Source organism: Coptis chinensis, chromosome 1 (genome assembly GCF_015680905.1).
Source record: "Coptis chinensis isolate HL-2020 chromosome 1, ASM1568090v1, whole genome shotgun sequence".
Classification (NCBI taxonomy): domain Eukaryota; kingdom Viridiplantae; phylum Streptophyta; class Magnoliopsida; order Ranunculales; family Ranunculaceae; genus Coptis; species Coptis chinensis.
The window spans coordinates 56,617,196-56,635,711 of NC_141456.1; the positions used below are offsets into that span (position 1 = coordinate 56,617,196).

General features: G+C 37.7%; 1 long non-coding RNA gene across 1 annotated transcript in view; it reads left to right on the plus strand.

Annotated features, from left to right (window-relative positions):
- LOC147524637 (uncharacterized) overlaps positions 1-18,282 on the plus strand; it is a 50,489-nt gene extending 32,207 nt beyond the window's left edge. The window contains exon 2 of the long non-coding RNA XR_015197059.1: positions 18,112-18,282. This is a non-coding gene — a long non-coding RNA (uncharacterized LOC147524637). The remainder of the gene's footprint in view (positions 1-18,111) is intronic.
- The last annotated feature ends 234 nt before the right edge of the window (positions 18,283-18,516 follow it).

Sequence of the window (18,516 nt, forward strand, 5' to 3'; positions counted from 1 at the left end):
AAAGAAATTAATTTATTTTGACAATTAAATTAATTCAAATAAAAAACAATGTTTTGCCACGACATGGTCGCGGCTAAATGTTCACTCTCTTGCAGCGGTGGCAAAAGTCGTGGCAACAAACTTCTTTCCACACCCTTTTTTGCCTCGAGCGAGGCTAAAAGTTTTTTCGTGGCAAAACACATGTTGCCTACGAATTTTGGGCTTTTTGCCACCACAACTGACCGTGGAAAAAAACCATATTTTTAGTAGTGTTGTAAGGTAAAGTGTGCCCACTGCGCACTAGAGTAGCGAAACTTGAGTGGAAAAATCAGAGTGTTGTATCTTGACTATTATTGTGAGAACCTACTTAAGGACGCTTATTCGAGTTTGAAAATGGACGCTAGACATTTCATAGTATTACTCATTGTATATATGTTTATTATAGATGATTGATTATTATGCATATATTAGCTTAGGTTTTTGACTTGGTTATTCTTGTTCATAGCTAGTGAGATGTATAGATAGTTTGGAGCATGAATAAGGAAACAATAGTTTTATTTCTTAGTCGTTGTAGTATAGATGAAGTTTGTGAGTACCTTCATTTGGAAAACTCTCCGCGAGGCTATAACTTCGTCCACTAGGGAATTCCTAGTGGTTTAAGGCCTTGTTGCATATGGTCAATGCAATCGCACTCGGCCTAAACGAAGAAGTAGATAGAACTCCATTTTGGTCACTTATATTAATTTCTCATCTTTGCTTGAGGACAAGCAAAATGCTGTTTGGGGTGGTTTGATAAGAGCCCAAAACTGTAGTTTTAACCTTTAACTTGATCATACTTTTAGACCAATTATGTGAGTAATAATTAAGAGTTAACACTGATTACGTGTTTTTATGCATTTCAGGCTTCAAAGTCCATTATGTGCAGAAATATGCCACTTTAGCGAGATAAAGGAGCAAAGGTCGGTTACTAAGGAGTTCCGTGATTAAAGGCCAAGTTTCGAGAAGACAAAGCCTTTCTAAAAGCCCGGTCAAAAGCTGAAAAGTCGACGCGGGCCGAAACAGCACACAAAGTCAGCAGAACTTCCGAAGGACATATCTTTGGACTCAGATCTCGGAATGGGGCCTACCTTATGTCAAAACGACCAGCTCGGAAAGAGCTTTCCAATGGTCTAAGCCTTGACCAAATCAGAGGAGCAGAAGTGGACAGAAAGTCTATTGAAGCCAACTGCAGCTGAAGAGGCCTTTTTGGACTGAAAGATTTGGGTTTTGGGCCTGATTCTCTGGCCCAAAACATGGCTCCAAGCTCATGCACGCTTTTTGGATCTGAAAATATAAAAATAAAAGCTTAATTCTTTGTTGGGGGTAGATTTTTTAGTAGAGAATAGTAGATTTTTAGGTTAGAAAATAAAGGTACCTTAGAATATAAAGTAGCCATTAAAATAGCTTCTAGATCTAGTTTTTCATGTAGATTAATTAAGTTTAGTTCCATTTCAATTATTGTACTAGATTAAACCTTTGAATCTTGTTCTTCATTTTGATTAGATCAATAAAGTAGTATTTTTATCAATTTCGATTTTGTCATTTCCATTTCTAGATCTAATTTCAATTCCTGTCCTTATTTCATTTGAGTCATTAAATTAGATTTCATTATTGTTTAATTAAGTAAATTTCAATTCTTTATATCATGTTTAGTTTAAAAGTGTCGAATGATTGCGTAATGATTCTCGGCTAAACCTCCATTAGATGGGGTTGAGAAGCCTTGATGAAACTTGATTCGATTAGCGTAGATTCGTCGTAATTTTCTTTCCACTCTAGAAAGCGTTTAGTTCACCATGAGAATGGGTTTAATCGTTCACATGCTAGTTATTAATTGGTAGAAATGCCATGTGTAATTAGGGATTAGGAAGAACCAATTGTTCTGCGAAGCAGTTCAATTCGGATTACGACGATTTGTAGTTAATAGGATTAAGTTGAGTTAAGGTGGAATCAATTCCCCTCTAACTCCTTATCATCGAATCAACGTAGCATTCCCTTAGTTATTCCCATCGTCAACTAGTTGCAATTCGTGGGTAGTCGCATCGTAGTCTAGTTGCCTTTTTCGTAAATCTCTCATTACACTTTAAGTAGAGTGATTCGTTCCACTCCTAGTCCTTCCGCATCTTTGTGTTCTCCGCGTTGTTCGTACTCTCTACTTAAAGTATAATGAGAGATTTACGAAAAAGGCAACTAGACTACGATCGACTACCCACGAATTGCAACTAGTCGATGGGGAATAACTAAAGGAATGCTACATTGATTCGATGATAAGGAGTTAGAGGGGAATTGATTCCACCTTAACTTCGACTTAATCCTATTAACTACAAATCGTCAGAATCGAATTGAATCGCTTCAAGAGAACAATTGGTTCTTCCTAATCCCTAATTACACATGGCATTTCTACCAATTAATAACTAGCATGTGAACGATTAAACCCATTCTCATGGTGAACTAAACGTTTCTAGAGTGGAAAGAAAATTACGGCGAATCTACGTTAATCGGAATCAAGCTTTCATCAAGGCTTCTCAACCCCTCTAATGGAGGTTTAGCGAAAATCATTACGCAATCATTTCGATTACTTTTAAACTAAACATGATATAAAGAATTGAAATTTACTTAATTAAACAATAATGAAATCTAATTTAATGACTCAAATGAAATAAGGACAGAATTGAAATTAGATCTAGAAATGGAAATGACAAAAAATCGAAATTGATAAAAAATACTACTTTATTGATCTAATCAAAATGAAGAACAAGATTCAAAGGTTTAATCTAATACAATAATTGAAATGGAACTAAACTTAATTAATCTACATGAAAAACTAGATCTAGAAGCTATTTTAATGGCTACTTTATATTCTAAGCTACCTTTATTTTCTAACCTAAAAATCTACTATTCTCTACTAAAAAATCTACCCCCAACAAAGAATTAAGCTTTTGTTTTTATACTTTCAGATCCAAAAATCGTGCATGGGCTTGGAGCCATGTTTTGGGCCAGAGAATCAGGCCCAAAACCCAAATCTTTCAGTCCAAGAAGGCCTCTTCAGCTGCAGTTGACTTCAACAGACTTAATTTGGGAATTAATTAGATTTCAATTATTGTTTAGTTAAATTTCATAAAGTTAGAATCTTTGTAATATGTTGTATTCAATTTCAATGGGAAATGATGGTTTGATGAATCAAGGCTAAAACCTCCATTAGAGGGGTTGATGAAGCCTTGATGAAAACTTAGTTGTATAGTGTAGAAGTGTTGTAGAGTCTATTCCATTCTAGAAGGTGGGTGTTTAGCCATGAGAATGGGTGGACAACCTCACATGCTAGTTATAATTGGTAGAAATGCCATGTTAATTGGGATTAGAGCGAGCAATTCTTACCGTAAGAGCGTAAGAATTGGATTACAACGATCTATTCTAGGTGATTAAGTCGGATTCGAGGTGGATTCAATTCCCCTCTAATTCTTTATCTAGATTCAAGAACATTAGTATTTCCATATATTTCGTAGTGACATTCAACATATTGCTTTTCATTTTGCATCGTAGTATAATTCCCCCTCGTAAAACTCTCATTAGACTTAAGACCGACTAATTAGATTAGGAAACATTCCATGCTAGAGAACTAGGAGTGGAACGAACTTGTTACTCCACTCTATTTCGATAGAATTGAGAGTAGAAACTTTGATAAATATAGACACATAATTTATCATTTAGTTTTACTTACATTTAGAGTTTCATCGCTTTATTTCGTAGGTAAAACTATTCAATTTTATCATTTATCAAATGGCGCCGCTACCATCTTAGTTTCACTTTCGTATTGTTTTCATAGTGTTAGTACTATTCTTAAAGTCCCATTTCACCCACCCACCCATGTTTGATTCATATTGTGGTTGTCCATTTCAGAGTTGAAAAATTCCGGGCCAGAAATTATAACTTGGGCAAGGTATCTTTCCTTGAGCGACCACCCTAACTCACTGGCCCTCGAGCGCGACCCGCCCCCATGTGGAGCGCGACCCGCCCTTAAACTCTGGAATTCTAAGATACACCGAGCGACCCGCCTTTATCTGTGTGACCAGCCGCTTTAACAAAATTTTCGGATTTCGGCGGTTTTGATTCGAACTTTGATCTTTCATATTTTTGGTGTTCTAACCTCGCTATGTACACTAAACAAAGCGTAAACAAGGCGCTATTCATAAGCGAAACAAGGGCCGAATCAGGTATTCCTTTCTTCCACACCTCGCTCTCTGTTAGAGGTTTATACTAGTATATCGAGAATTGTTTGGAGTGTTGATGTGTTTAGCTAAGTTTGGTTTTAGCCTTGTATGAGATTAAGGTGCGGCGAACAAAAACACCGAGCGTAATTACACAACAACGTCAACAAACAAGTCTATCTAGTATACCACCCCACAACACCTCTAGCTACTATTTCACACACATCACGACCTGATGCCCGACGAAGAAAGAGGCCTCTCTCGACTTCTACAAAGCCTTGGCGATAGCCCCAAATCTTGCATCGTTCTAGCAGACCGGTGAGGGATTTCGAATCCCTCCAAATATTTTAATTTGTTACCCATTTTTCATGGATTAGACCATGAAAAACCTTATCGGCACATCGTAGGATTGAACAAGTCCTAACAACATTCCACCATCCTATGGTTGGTATGGAACAAATTAAATTAAGGGTATTCCCTTTCACCTTAGCCCGATAAAGGCGTCTTGTTTAGCGCTGGCCCCTTGATTACGTGGACTCGTGGGCTAAACTTGTTCAATTTGTTTATGGAACATTTTTACCCACCCCTAAAGACGGATGAGATGCTTTCCAAGATTCATTTCTTTCAACAAAATCCTCATGTAACATTTTCAGAGGCTTGGAATCGTTTCACCGATCTCCTTATAGAGTGTCCACATCATAACTTAGCGAAAGACACGTTAGTTCGTGCCTTTTTCAAAGGACTTCTACACCACCATAAAGAAGTCCTTGACATAATGAATGGGGGTAGTTTCTTAAGCAAAAGAGCCTCGGAGGCTTATAAATTTTTAGAGGACCAAACTAAGCGAAATAACAACCGGGGAGGACGCGATATCCACCGCTCCGCTAGTTCTTCTAATCTGATTAAGGCGCGGTATGTTTGAAATTAAACACGATCCGAGCTAAAAACTCTAATCGAATCACTCACTAAAAGGTAGAGGCCATTTCGGTTCAACAAAATCCTATTCCGTCATGAATGTAAATTCAAATCCATGTAGTTTCATTTGGAGCCCGAGCATCGACTCCGACTGTCCTATAGCCTATAGGCTTGTTCCATTAATAGTGAACCTAAGCCCCTTGGAGACAAAATCCTAACTTCGGTTGGAGAAATAACCAAAAGCGTCACACCTCGAGGGTACAATAATCAATATGTTAGGCCTACATACGGCTTTAACCAAGCCCCACTACGACAAGGGCGTGGTCGGGGAATTTTAATAATTATAACAACCAAGTGCAACCTCGACAAGGTCAAGCACAAAGTCAAGGTAGTTATAATAATTATAATGTTAATAGAGGTATCGTTAGGTAAATAATAACAATCAAAATCCACCCATAAATAATTCCGTGAACTAGTTCAGTCCACACCACCCGTGACTACTACACCCACACAACCGGATCGTCTTGACACCTTTATACAAGTGAGCCAAAAACTTTTCCAAACCATGGCTCAATCTAACCAACAACCTTCTACAATCGGTTAATAATTTAACCAAAAGCGGTTGGCTCAAGATAAAGCCTAACCCAAAGGTGTGTTGCCAGTCACGAAATACCTAATCCTAAAACAACAAATACAGCCTTTTGAGGTAACCGATAATACTAGTAGTGAATATGAAAATGTAGGTGAGCTAAAGGCCATCACCACTCTCCGTTCGGCAAAGTGGTTGATAACAAAGTAACTATGCCTATAGTTACCCCACCGATAACCTACACACCGCTATATTACTAGATCTGAGAAATAGAAACTGAAGAGCCTACCTTTGTAGAGGTACCCGATTACAACAAAACCTAAGAAACAGGAAGCCACGGTTAAACATCCAGGTAATACCATTGCTAAATATAAACAGAAACCACCGTTTTCACAAAAATTAGCCATGTTAACTAGGGATACAAATTACGAGGAGATTAGGGATGTTTTTAAGAATCTAACTATAAACCTTCCCTTCCTCGAAGCTATAAAAAGCTACCACACCATGCTAAGTTTCTTAAGGAATTGTGTACTACTAGCGTAAGACCAATATACCAAAAGGCGCTTTTAATGAGGAACAATTCCCAACTCTATCGAACATAATGGAATTGTTAAGTACAAGGACCACGGTAGATCCTATTATACAATGCACCTTAGGAGATTCCTATCTCGACGACGGCGTTATTAGACTTGGGGGCTAGTGTAAACTTACTCCCGTTTTATTTGTATAGACAAATAGGGTTAGGCGAGATGCAACCCACTAGAATGGCGTTGCAATTAGCGATCGGTCTATTAAGTATCCTAAGGGTGTCGTCGAAAATATTCTGGTAAAAATTTAGGATTTTTACTATCCGGCTGATTTTGTCATCCTCGACACAGAAGTCATTAATGACTCTGTCCCGATCATCTTAGGGCGTCCTTTTCTGGCAACTGCCAATGCGCTCATTAATTGCCGCGGTGGTTCAATGTCCATGTCTTTTGGCCATCTTGCTGTTGAAGTCAATGTTTTTAAAACAAAGACACAGTTTCCCGATTCGTCTATGGATGGAGAGGTTAGCATGATCAAGAGCGTTGCTTGAGATTATTTCAACAACACGTTCCCTGATAATCATATGCCCAAATTTCTTTCCTTTGGAAGTTCAGACTCCAACATTTCCATCCCTACACTAGTCGATACACATATTACGGATGAGGATGAGATAGATGACTTTCTTAAAGATGTAGATGACTATCATAGTAACGAGGATATGACCAATCTAGATGAGCAATTCGATGAGTTTCTTCAAGCAGGTGATGAATCACCCTATCAAGAACTACTTTGCACAACAACCACCTCGATTCCCCTCCTCCCACCCTTTCAAAGGAATCCCGAGTTTGCACTCGACCCTTTTGTTTCTCCCGTGCTACATAATTTTTTAAATCCACCTAGTAAACAACTACTTCAGAAGGACAAACCATTTGACACCTTCATTTTCAGAATTGAGACAGCCTCTACACACACAATAAATGAGTTTTGTGTTAAAACCACATCCTTATTGTTTACAGCCTGTCTTTCTACAACTTATCCATATCCACCATATTCTCCACAACCATTCACTTTTCCACACTTATTTACTAGAACACCCACTCATTCAAAAATGAAAAATAAGGTGCATGATAGGTTACATAATAGGGTTATCCGACTTCGCTTTCATTTCACTAGGTTGAGTCATAGGAAATCTTGGTGCTTGATTGTGTTTGGATATGTTTTCTGTGATATTTATTTATGGAATGATCCACAATTATTTCGGTTGTTGATATATGATAAACTACATGTTCATACATACGTCTAGATAAAGTCTCGAGTATCTGACTATAAACGACTCAACTTTTGTGTTTGGTGCATTTCCTTTCATTTCCATATATTGGTGAGTGCACCATTAAGGTAACCGGGCCCTCCCTATGGAGTGTGTGGCTGTAAGTACCGGATCCTAAGTCCACGTTTAAACATAATTCACGTTTTCCACTCTTGCATGTTTTTCGGATTTTTTTGAGTCATGTTTCTCTATGGGGTGAATTATGTCTTTATTGTTTATTGTTTTTATTTCTAAAATTTTTGTTTTATATTTTATAATATTAAAAAATATATATATATATATATATATATATATATATATATATATATATATATATATATATATATATAGTAACCTAGGAAGTCTCGAATCGACTTTAAAAGACCATCTGCATAAAAACAAATTTTCTAAGCTTCGTTGTAAAAATTTGTTTGGGGGTGGGGTGTTCGTGTTTCCATACTAAATATTTATGTCCCATTAGAGTTGCTTAGGTCGTTTTATTATATTACGATTCGGGTTGATATAATCCATGAATTTAGAGTTCAATTGTTCGCATAACGTACGTCATGCACGCACTTCGAGGCATTTTCCACTATCTTATATGTCATCCACGGTCAGAATAGAGTGTTTTATGGATCATTGGATTGGAAATTCTCTCCTGATCATTTCCATATCTCATTCGCAAAAATCGGACCGGTAACGAAGCGGCAATTTTGATTTGAAGTTTCGCGAAAAATCAGAAAAAAATCACAAATTTCAATTTTGGGCCTCCAACCCCACCCGACAACAAGTGGCAGCGCCTTACCTTAACCAACAATTCGATCTTCTTCTCCATCCGCCATTAACGCCCAAGCTCCAAAAACCTAAAAAACAAAATCAAAATAAAAAGAAAACAAAAATTAACCCACGCCCAAAATCAAAACCCAACCCAAATCGACTCCAAACACCACCGACCACCACTACCACCAAATTACATCACCAAAAATCCACCAAAATAACAAATTTTGGTGCTGCCGCGCCACCACTCCACCACCACCACTGTTTTCTTCAACCGGTCTATTAAAATCCCACCACCACATCACATTTAAACCCCCACTACATTCCAAACTTCCAATGGCTCAACAACACCGAATTTTGCCAGAGCAAGCTTTTACCGCCGACCACTTCGCGCCGTTTTACGGTGACGAGATGATCAGTCGAGACTGGAGTAGCTTGTGGTACTCGACTGAAGCCTATTACCACGAGGACTTAGTCCGACGGTTCTACGATACGAGGGAGTTGGAAAGGACGAGGATTTTTGTAGTTGTGGCTAAGAGGCGGAAGGAAGTGACGACTAGGTTGTTGGCTGAGATTCTAGGCATTCCGCCTAGAATCCATCTGGATGTCACCCTGCAGGAGTCCCAACATAATGGGGTAGAGCCATTGATGCACGAGACAGTTATTGGAGGCGACTACAATGCAAGATCGCATTGTGTTCGACAGACTTCCTTTAGGACCAACCAGCGCTGACCGATGGATTGGTCGGAACGATCGAGGGAAGGGAAGGTCAGCGACATCGGCCTGAACTGCCTCCACATCTTATGGATACTCCAAGAGCGGAAGTATGACTTCTACATCTTAGAGTTTTTACTGAACATGATTAGGGGAGTAGGGAGGTCATTTGCCCTCTCACGTGTTGATAACAAAGATCATCTTTGAAGTTGAGAGCAGCAAAGAGGCGATTGATCGGACATACATCACCCTCCACCGTAACCCTCGTGATCTATAAGGAGTGTGTCCAACGGGTTTGGAGATTGGCTGAGGATAGAGAAGAAGAAGAAGAGAATGGTGGAGCTGAGAATGAAGAGGAGGTTGGGGAAATCGGGATGCCTCGGAGGATGAGGAGGACTTGGCGGTTTTTGACGCGGATGCCTTGGAGAGGTCTTTGGTCGGATCTGTAACGCATGGCTGTGATCCATCGTGGCATCGCGTTAAGCTCAACACTATCTGTGAAGACCTCGGACTCGACAGGCAATGATGCATCATAACCGAGCTCCGTACCCGAGAGAGAGGGCGAGAGGTGGGAACAGATGAGGGCGAGCTAGAAGCTCGGCGCCGGAGGGGCGAGATGCGGACCACGATTCCCACCTCACGGGGACTCTCCTTCGAGGATACACCCCTCGAGACACGGCGCCGTCGCCGAAAAGATGAATGGTGCTGGTCCATCGAGGAGCTTCGGGAGCGATCTCGAGGCGTGTGCCTTCCGCCACCGATTCGGAGTAGTTAGGGATAGCATCGTTTGATGTTTTATGTTTTATTTGTAATTTCATTATTGTTATTTATTTTAATGCAAGTTTATTTCCGTAATTTGAATTTTGTAATGTAATGTACTCCGAATGTAAATTTTAATATAAGGGGTTATTTTCAGTATCGTGGTTGTTTGTTCATATTGATCCCACCTTCCCAACTTGTTTGGGGGTGGTTTTATCAATTCAAGCATTATTTTTATATAACCCTCGTGTTAGAATTTATTATGGAGTCAAGGTGAAAAAAATATGGTTGTTTAGGCATATATATGAATAAATATCATGGTAGGATGAAATCTAGATTAAATAGGTACATTCTATCATAAAATCAACCTAAAAGATCTTTGGGATTGAATTAGAATCAAGAAAATGAGTTGTTTCCGTTTTTCGGCTTTGGAAATTTTAGGATTTTCGAAACTGCCGTAATTAGTTTTGGCAACTTCGATCCATTTTAGCAACTTTAAACCTATATAAACTTGATACAATCTATCCTCACAACTCACACTACACCTAAACTCCATCACTCACCTTTCACTCCCGCGATTCCCTCGTTTGGCTCATTTTCGAAGTTTTCGCAGAAATCGCGAAGCCTTTTCGCCCTACAGGAGCTTTTTTCGGCTCTGATATTTTTCTGAGTTTTTTGTCGAGGCGTGCTCGCTGAGGCGACCACTCAAACAAACTGGAAATTTCAATTTCTTTAAAGCGACCGCTACTATCGAAGCTTTCGCATACGACTTCCGTGGACCGGGGAAATTTCCGGTTTTCACAGCGTAGTATCCGGATCATTCGCAGCTATTCCAGAGCGTAATTTTGAGATGACATCTCCAACATTGATACCGGAATAGTCTTTCGAAGATTTGTTCCAAAGCACTACTTATGGTGCTTGGTTTCGCGAAGCGATCACATTCGTTGGCTGGGAGCCGCTTATGGTGAGATCGATGCACTTTATTCTCCGACTCTAGCATCTTATTTTTTACGATAACTGCATTTTCTTTGAAAGACCAGATGGAGAACAAGTGTTCTCCATCAACATTGATAATGAACCAATGGAAATTACCAGGTTCTTGCTAGCATTTGTTCTTGGACTTGCTATGCCCGCTGAAATACAAGACCCATGGTGCTATTGGGTAGACAATATGTATGTCTACACTTACGAGTTTTTGCATGAGTCGTATGGCGCGGGCATTTTCCATATCGAGGACCAAGGGGAATATAACGTCGCCTTTGGTAGCCTGTCCATGAACATAGGAACTGTTATGTTTTGGATCATGCTAAACATTTTAGGGGAATGGCGTTTTCTTACGTGAATGATGCCACTTGATCTTCCTTGCATTAGCCACGGGGCGTATGTGTCATGACCTTCCCGAACCTTGATGTCTAGTTTAGCTCGATCCCATAGCATGAGGCATAAGTACCTTCTTATGCCTGTCTTAATTTCACGTATTATGCTATGTTTCTTTCCTGTTTTTTGTACACGTTTCACGGATTGGATTACGATTCGATTAATCAGATGACCCACCAATAGTATTATTCGATCTTTCCATGCAATGACTTGGCAAGGGTGGAGGATACAACCTCATCAGGTTGCACCCTACACCCCGTCCGGATAAAGTGGCTCTTACTAGGTTAGCAATCATAGATGATAAATGGCGAGAAGCCCGGCAAATTATCATGGCATGGCGGGGATATAAAGGAACCTCACTTCTTTATGGAAGAAGAGGATGAGTAAGATGAGGAGTAATCGCGGGGGATAAGGTAAGTTTCATTCTAGTTAGTGTCCGCTTATGTCCCAAGCAATTTCATTCTTGTTAACCCCATAATGGGTAGAACTTCGTATATAGAGTTGTGTCGTTTTACTTCCTATATTAGTGCGTTCTAACCTTGTTTTACTGATGATGTTCTGAATTTCACGGCGCTTCAATGGTATTTTTCCTACCCTCTTTATTTAATTGCTTTGAGGACAAAGCATGCTTTTTGTTTGGGGGCATAGAAACACGTGTAATTAAGGCATCTGTTAGGATATAGATATGTATAATATGCATTTGTTTCTAGTTAAAATTTCAAAAATTCAAAAAATATAAATAAATAAGTTATGCTATACACTTAGGAATATTGGTATTGTTTCTTTCTCCATGCTCTTAACAATCTAGAAGTCTCCGTAGGCTGTTTCATCGAATAATTGTTAGAAACTTAGGTTAATATATAGGTAATTCTTTGCATCTATCTATAAATATATTACATGAGTATCTATGATTGTTAGCATGAAGTTTCTCGAAATCTAGGCTAGAGTACTTATTCTACAAATCCCTGTGAGAATATAGCCTAAAGCTTTTATATGAAGCGAAACATTTGAGAAATGACACAAGGGAGAAGTAAAATCCGGATAGAGATATCACACGTCTACTTGCTTGATCACTATGCCATATCCTAAGCGAGAATTTAGGCCCTCTTTGGATCGATATAGCCAGAAATTCAAGCCTATGAATTATTTTCCGCTAGTCGCTCCTCTGAGCCTTTCTTTAGCCTTCCATAAACCACAAATCCTTTACCCTGTTACAAAAACAAAACAAAATAAAAATAAAAAAAAAAAAAAAAAAAAAAAAAAAAAAAAAAAAAATCAACCCACCCAATTTAGAATAAGTCTGAGAATAGAATGAGGAAGAAAGAAGAAGAGAAAAACCTGTGTAAACAAAAGTTAGTTAATTGCTTCAGAAAATAAAGAAAAGAAGTTTCCATCCAAAGAAAGAAAAATAAAAATAGATATAAAATAAAAACTCCAAAAATAGAATAAAAGGGAGTCAAAAGCCAAAGAAAATATATATATATATATATATATATATATATATATATATATATATATATATATATATATATGGCTAAGGATGGAAACAAAGTATAGAAGCAAAAGAAAATAACAAGATTTTCTCTAAGTTACATAATATGAAAACTCTATTATCTCAGACTTGTCCATTTTGAATATCCATTTTCTTCCTTCTTAAACCATAAAGAAAAATAAAAATAGATATAAAATAAAAACTCCAAAAATAGAATAAAAGGGAGTCAAAAGCCAAAGAAATATATATATATATATATATGTATATATATATATATATATATATAGTATATATATATATATATATATATACATATATATGGCTAAGGATGGAAACAAAGTATAGAAGCAAAAGAAAATAACAAGATTTTCTCTAAGTTACATAATATGAAAACTCTATTATCTCGGACTTGTCCATTTTTGAATATCCATTTTCTTCCTTCTTAAACCATCTCCTAATCCCCCGTAACACCTAATAAAGACCTCTAGCTCAATTAGGAATAGGTTAGTGTGATAGTAAGTGGCGGATGTGTTTGATCGACTCGGTTTCCTTGTTGTCATTGAGATTGTAAGGTAAAGTGTTGCACACTAGAGTAAAGAAACTTGAGTGGAAAAATTAGAGTGTTGTATCTTGACTATTATTGTGAGAACCTACTTAAGGACGTTATTCGAGGTTTTGAAACGGACACTGCTAGACATTTCATAGTATTACTCATTGTATATATGTTTATTATAGATGATTGATTATTATGCATATATTAGCTTAGGTTTTAACTTGGTTATTCTTGTTCATAGCTAGTGAGATGTATAAATAGTTTGGAGCACCGAATAAGGAAACAATAGTTTTATTTCTTAGTCGTTGTAGTATAGATGAAGTTTGTGAGTACCTTCACTTTGGAAAACTCTCTCACGAGGCTATAACTCGTCCACTAGGGAATTCCTAGTGGTTTAAGGCCTTGTTGCATATGGTCAATGCTGTCCTTCCTCGCTAAACGAGAAGTAGATAGAACTCATTTTTTGGTCACTTATGTTAATTTCTCATCTTTGCTTGAGGACAAGCAAAATGCTGTTTGGGGGTGGTTTGATAAGAGCCCAAAACTGTAGTTTTAACCCTTTACTTGATCATACTTTTAGACCAATTATGTGAGTAATAATTAAGAGTTAACACGACACGTGTTTTATGCATTTCAGGCTTCAAAGTCCATTATGTGCATAAATGTGCCACTTTAGCGAGATAAAGGAGCAAAGGTCGGTTACTAAGGAGTTCCGTGATTAAAGGCCAAGTTTCGAGAAGACAAAGCCTTTCTAAAAGCCGGTCAAAAGCTGAAAAGTCGGCGTTGGGAAACAAAGACACACAAAGTCGTGAGAACTTCGAATGACATATCTTTGGACTCAGACCTCAGTATGGGGCCTACCTTATGTCAAAACGACCGGCTCGGAAAGAGCTTTCCAATGGTCTAAGCCTTGACCCAATCAGAGGAGCAGAATTGGACTGAAAGTCTGTTGAAGCCAAATGCAGTTGAAGAGGCCTTTCTGGACTGAAAGATTTGGGTTTTGGGCCTGATTCTTTGGCCCAAAACATGGCTCCAAGCCCATGCACGATTTTTGGATCTGAATGTATAAAAACAAAAGCTTAGCTCTTTGTTCATGGTAGATTTTTTAGTAGAGAATAGTAGATTTTTAGGTTAGAAAATAAAGGTAGCTTAGAATAGAAAGTAGCCATTAAAATAGCTTCTAGATCTAGTTTTTCATGTAGATTAATTAAGTTTAGTTCCATTTCAATTATTGTACTAGATTAAACCTTTGAATCTTGTTCTTCATTTTGATTAGATCAATAAAGTAGTATTTTTATCAATTTCGATTTTGTCATTTCCATTTCTAGATCTAATTTCAATTCCTGTCCTTATTTCATTTGAGTCATTAAATTAGATTTCATTATTGTTTAATTAAGTAAATTTCAATTCTTTATATCATGTTTAGTTTAAAAGTAATCGGAAATGATTATGTAATGATTCTCGGCTAAACCTCCATTAGAGGGGTTGAGAAGCCTTGATGAAAGCTTGATTCGATTAACGTAGATTCGTCGTAATTTCCTTTCCACTCTAGAAACGTTTAGTTCACCATGAGAATGGGTTTAATCGTTCACATGCTAGTTATTAATTGGTAGAAATGCCATGTGTAATTAGGGATTAGGAAGAACCAATTGTTCTCATGGGCGATTCAATTCGGATTCTGACGATTTGTAGTTAATAGGATTAAGTCGAGTTAAGGTGGAATCAATTCCCCTCTAACTCCTTATTATCGAATCAACGTAGCATTCCCTTAGTTATTCCCATCGTCGACTTGTTGCAATTCGTGGGTAGTCGCATTGTAGTCTAGTCACCTTTTTCGTAAATCTCTCATTAAACTTTAAGTATAGAGTACGAACACGTGAGAACACAGCATGCGGAAGGACTAGGAGTGGAACGAATCACTCTACTCCACTATATCTCATAGACTTGAGAGTATAATCTTTGATAAATATAGACTGATAAGATTAAGTTTAGTTTTGCTTGCGTTTAGAGTTCATCGCTTTATTTCGTAGGTAAAGATATTCATTTTACAATTATCAGTATGCTAGTTAGAGGTGTAGTGAGTTGTATACTAGAGAGGCGTGTTTATTGACATTGCCGTTTAATTACGTTAGGCATTTTTCTTCGGCCTGACCGTAATCTCATACAAGGCTAAGACCAATCTTAACGAAACACAACAACACTCCAAACAATCCTGATATTCTAGTATAAACCTCTAACAGAAGATGCGAGGAATGGAAGAAAAGAGTACCTGAATGTCTCCTTGCTTCGTTTATAAATAGCGTCTTGTTTACGCGTGTTCAGTATATATAACAAGTTAGAACACTGAAAAACTTGAAGAAATGGAAAGTTTGAAACAAAACTGAGGAAATCGGGCAATTTCAACAGAGGCTTTGTGTCGCTCTCTATATGAAGCGAAGTGCGCTCCATGTAACTTCGAATTACAGTGTTTTGGCTGGTCGCGCTTCGGTTTGAAGCTTGGCGATGTCGCTCGGGGGTTCAGCGTTTGGGGCGTGTAGGTAGCGCTCTGTTTGAAAAAGTGCGCCGTGTAATTTTTCGAGGAACTTTTAAATGCTGAAACGGACAACCACAGTTAGAATCCAACAATGGTGGGTGGGTGTAATGGGACTTTTGGAAGACTAATTATTCTACGAAAACAATGCGAAAGGGAACTAAGATGGCAGCGGCGCCATTTGATAATCCTTTATAACGCTAGTTTGCGCCATTTGATAATCCTCTAAAACGCTAGTTTAACTAATGAATAAAGCTCGCGAGAACTCTAACCGCTAGTAAAACTAAAATAAAATTGTTTGCTATTAAGCTTTATCAAATATTCTACTCTCAATCCTATTGAGATATGGTAGAGTAGATGATTCGTTCCACTCCTAATTCTTTAGCATGAGATGTTTCATAACCTAATCAGTCTTATCTAAAGTCTATGAGAGTGAGAGATTTATGACTTATACTACGATGCAAATACGCATAACAAGATATTAACTATAATTGATTCAAACTACGGAAATACTACGTTGATTCTATAATAAGGAATTAGAGGGGATTGATTCCACCTTAATTCAACTTACTTTACTAACAACGAATAAATTAAGTAATCGAATTGAGCGCTTCATGAACAATTGGTTCATCCTAATCCCTAATTATACATGGTATTTCTACCAATTCATAACTAGCATGTGAACGATCAAACCCATTCTCATGGTGAACTAATCATTTCTAGAATGGAAAGGAATTTACGACTACTCTACGCTAATCCAGAATCAAGCTTTCATCAAGGCTCCTCAACCCCCTCTAATGGAGGTTTAGCCGAGAATCATTACGCTATCCTTTCCGTATGAAATTGAATACGACATAATAGAAAGATTCTAACTTTATGCAATTTAACTAAACAATAATCCAACCCAAAATCAATAACTACGAAATGAATAACAAACAAAAATTGAAATTAGATCTAAGCAATTTTAAATAACAAAAATCGAATTTATCAAGAACTAACTATTTTATTTATCTAATGAATGAATAACAATGATTCAAATAACTAATCTAAAACAAGGTATGAAAAACTAATTAATTAACTAATTAAAATTCTCAAAACTAGATCTAGAAGCTATCTCTAATGGCTACTTTCTATCCTAAGCTAATCTATATCTCAGAGTTAAGTCTTCTTTATTGATATGGAGGAAATCAGATCCAAAATCGTGCATGGGCTTGGAGCCATGTTTTGGGCCGGAAAATCGGGCCCAAAACCCAATTTCTTCAGTCCAAAAAGGGCTCTTCAGCTGGATTCGGCTTCAAAAGACTTTAGTCCACTTTTGCTCTTCTGATTGGGCCAAAGCTTGGACCATTGGAAATCTCTTTCTGAGCCGGTCGTTTTGACATAAGGTAGGCCCAATTCCAAGGTCTGAGTCCAAAGATACGGTCTTCGGAAGTTCTACTGACTTTGTGCACTGTTTCTGCCCGCGTGGACTTTGACTTTCAGCTTTTGACCGGGCTTTACAAAGGTTTTTTCTCCTTGAATCTCGGCCTTTAATCATAGAACTTCTTAGCAATCAACCCTTGCTCTTTTATCTCGCCAAAGTGGCACAGTTCTGCACATAATTGACTTTACTGCCTGAAATATATAAAAACACATAATCAGCATTAACTCTTATTTATTACTCACATAATTGGTCTAAAAGTATGATTGTTAAGGGGTTAAAACTACAGTTTTGGGCTCTTATCAAGTATATAGTAGTATCACAATATCCTACAATAGTCAATGCTTGCCCCTGATCTGTCTCACGTAGGATCTCTTAATTAGAAGCCCCCACCTCGTTTGAATGGTCTGTCCCTTTTTTTTATGCCACCATGACTGCACTCGTTAGGAATTTATAGAAAGTTTATGATGGATGTTCCTAGGGCAACAACCCGAGGTACGAGGGCCAGTCCCTGCTCTGTTTCCCCTCCCCCTAAACTAGCATCGAGACAAATAATGGCATATAATCCAGCTTGTGGTAAATTTGGAAAATATGCTAAAATCTAAGTTCCACACTAGCTTGAAATGAGAGGCTCTTCCCAACCCAGCTTGTGATTCTTCTCAGTCAGTGGTGTCATTAAAGCTTTAGTGACTCTGCCTTGAAATAGTGGGATCCCCTTTTACGGGGAGTTCTCCTTCTTTGATGCCTAGTAGCTCCTCTATCTCCTGCTTTTTGTGATGATGCATGTTGCTTAAGAAGAACTTGCACTTTTCTTTGGTTATATTTTGGCCTAAGGTGATTTGATATCTTTCCAGAATTCCCATCAAGTTTCTGAGAGTCCTCTTGTTGGCATTGCAAAGGAGAACTAACAAGTTTTTTGATAAACTTGCAGGTGATGGTGATGGTACTACATTCCGTCTCTTATCAATTTTGGAGCATTGGTGGGTAGCTGAATTTTTCTATATATCATTGGGTCATGTACTCATGTATCATTTTGTAATTTTTGTGAAGAGAAGGAACTTATATGTATTGTTGAAACTATGTTAAGGTAGTATGTCTGATCTACGTGTATATGTGCAAATATTAGACGATCGTTCATTCGATTTGTTTATATGAAACTTGTTCAAATGTTATAAGAATGTTTTGGTGAATGTGTTATTGTGTACATCCAGGTTTGTTACAGCCTTACAGGTTTAACATGATTCCTTCATATAGGTTAAAAAATCCGGCTATTTAGATTTAAAAGTATTGCATATGATAGCATTTAGAATTTGGTTATATTTTGCAATCACTAATA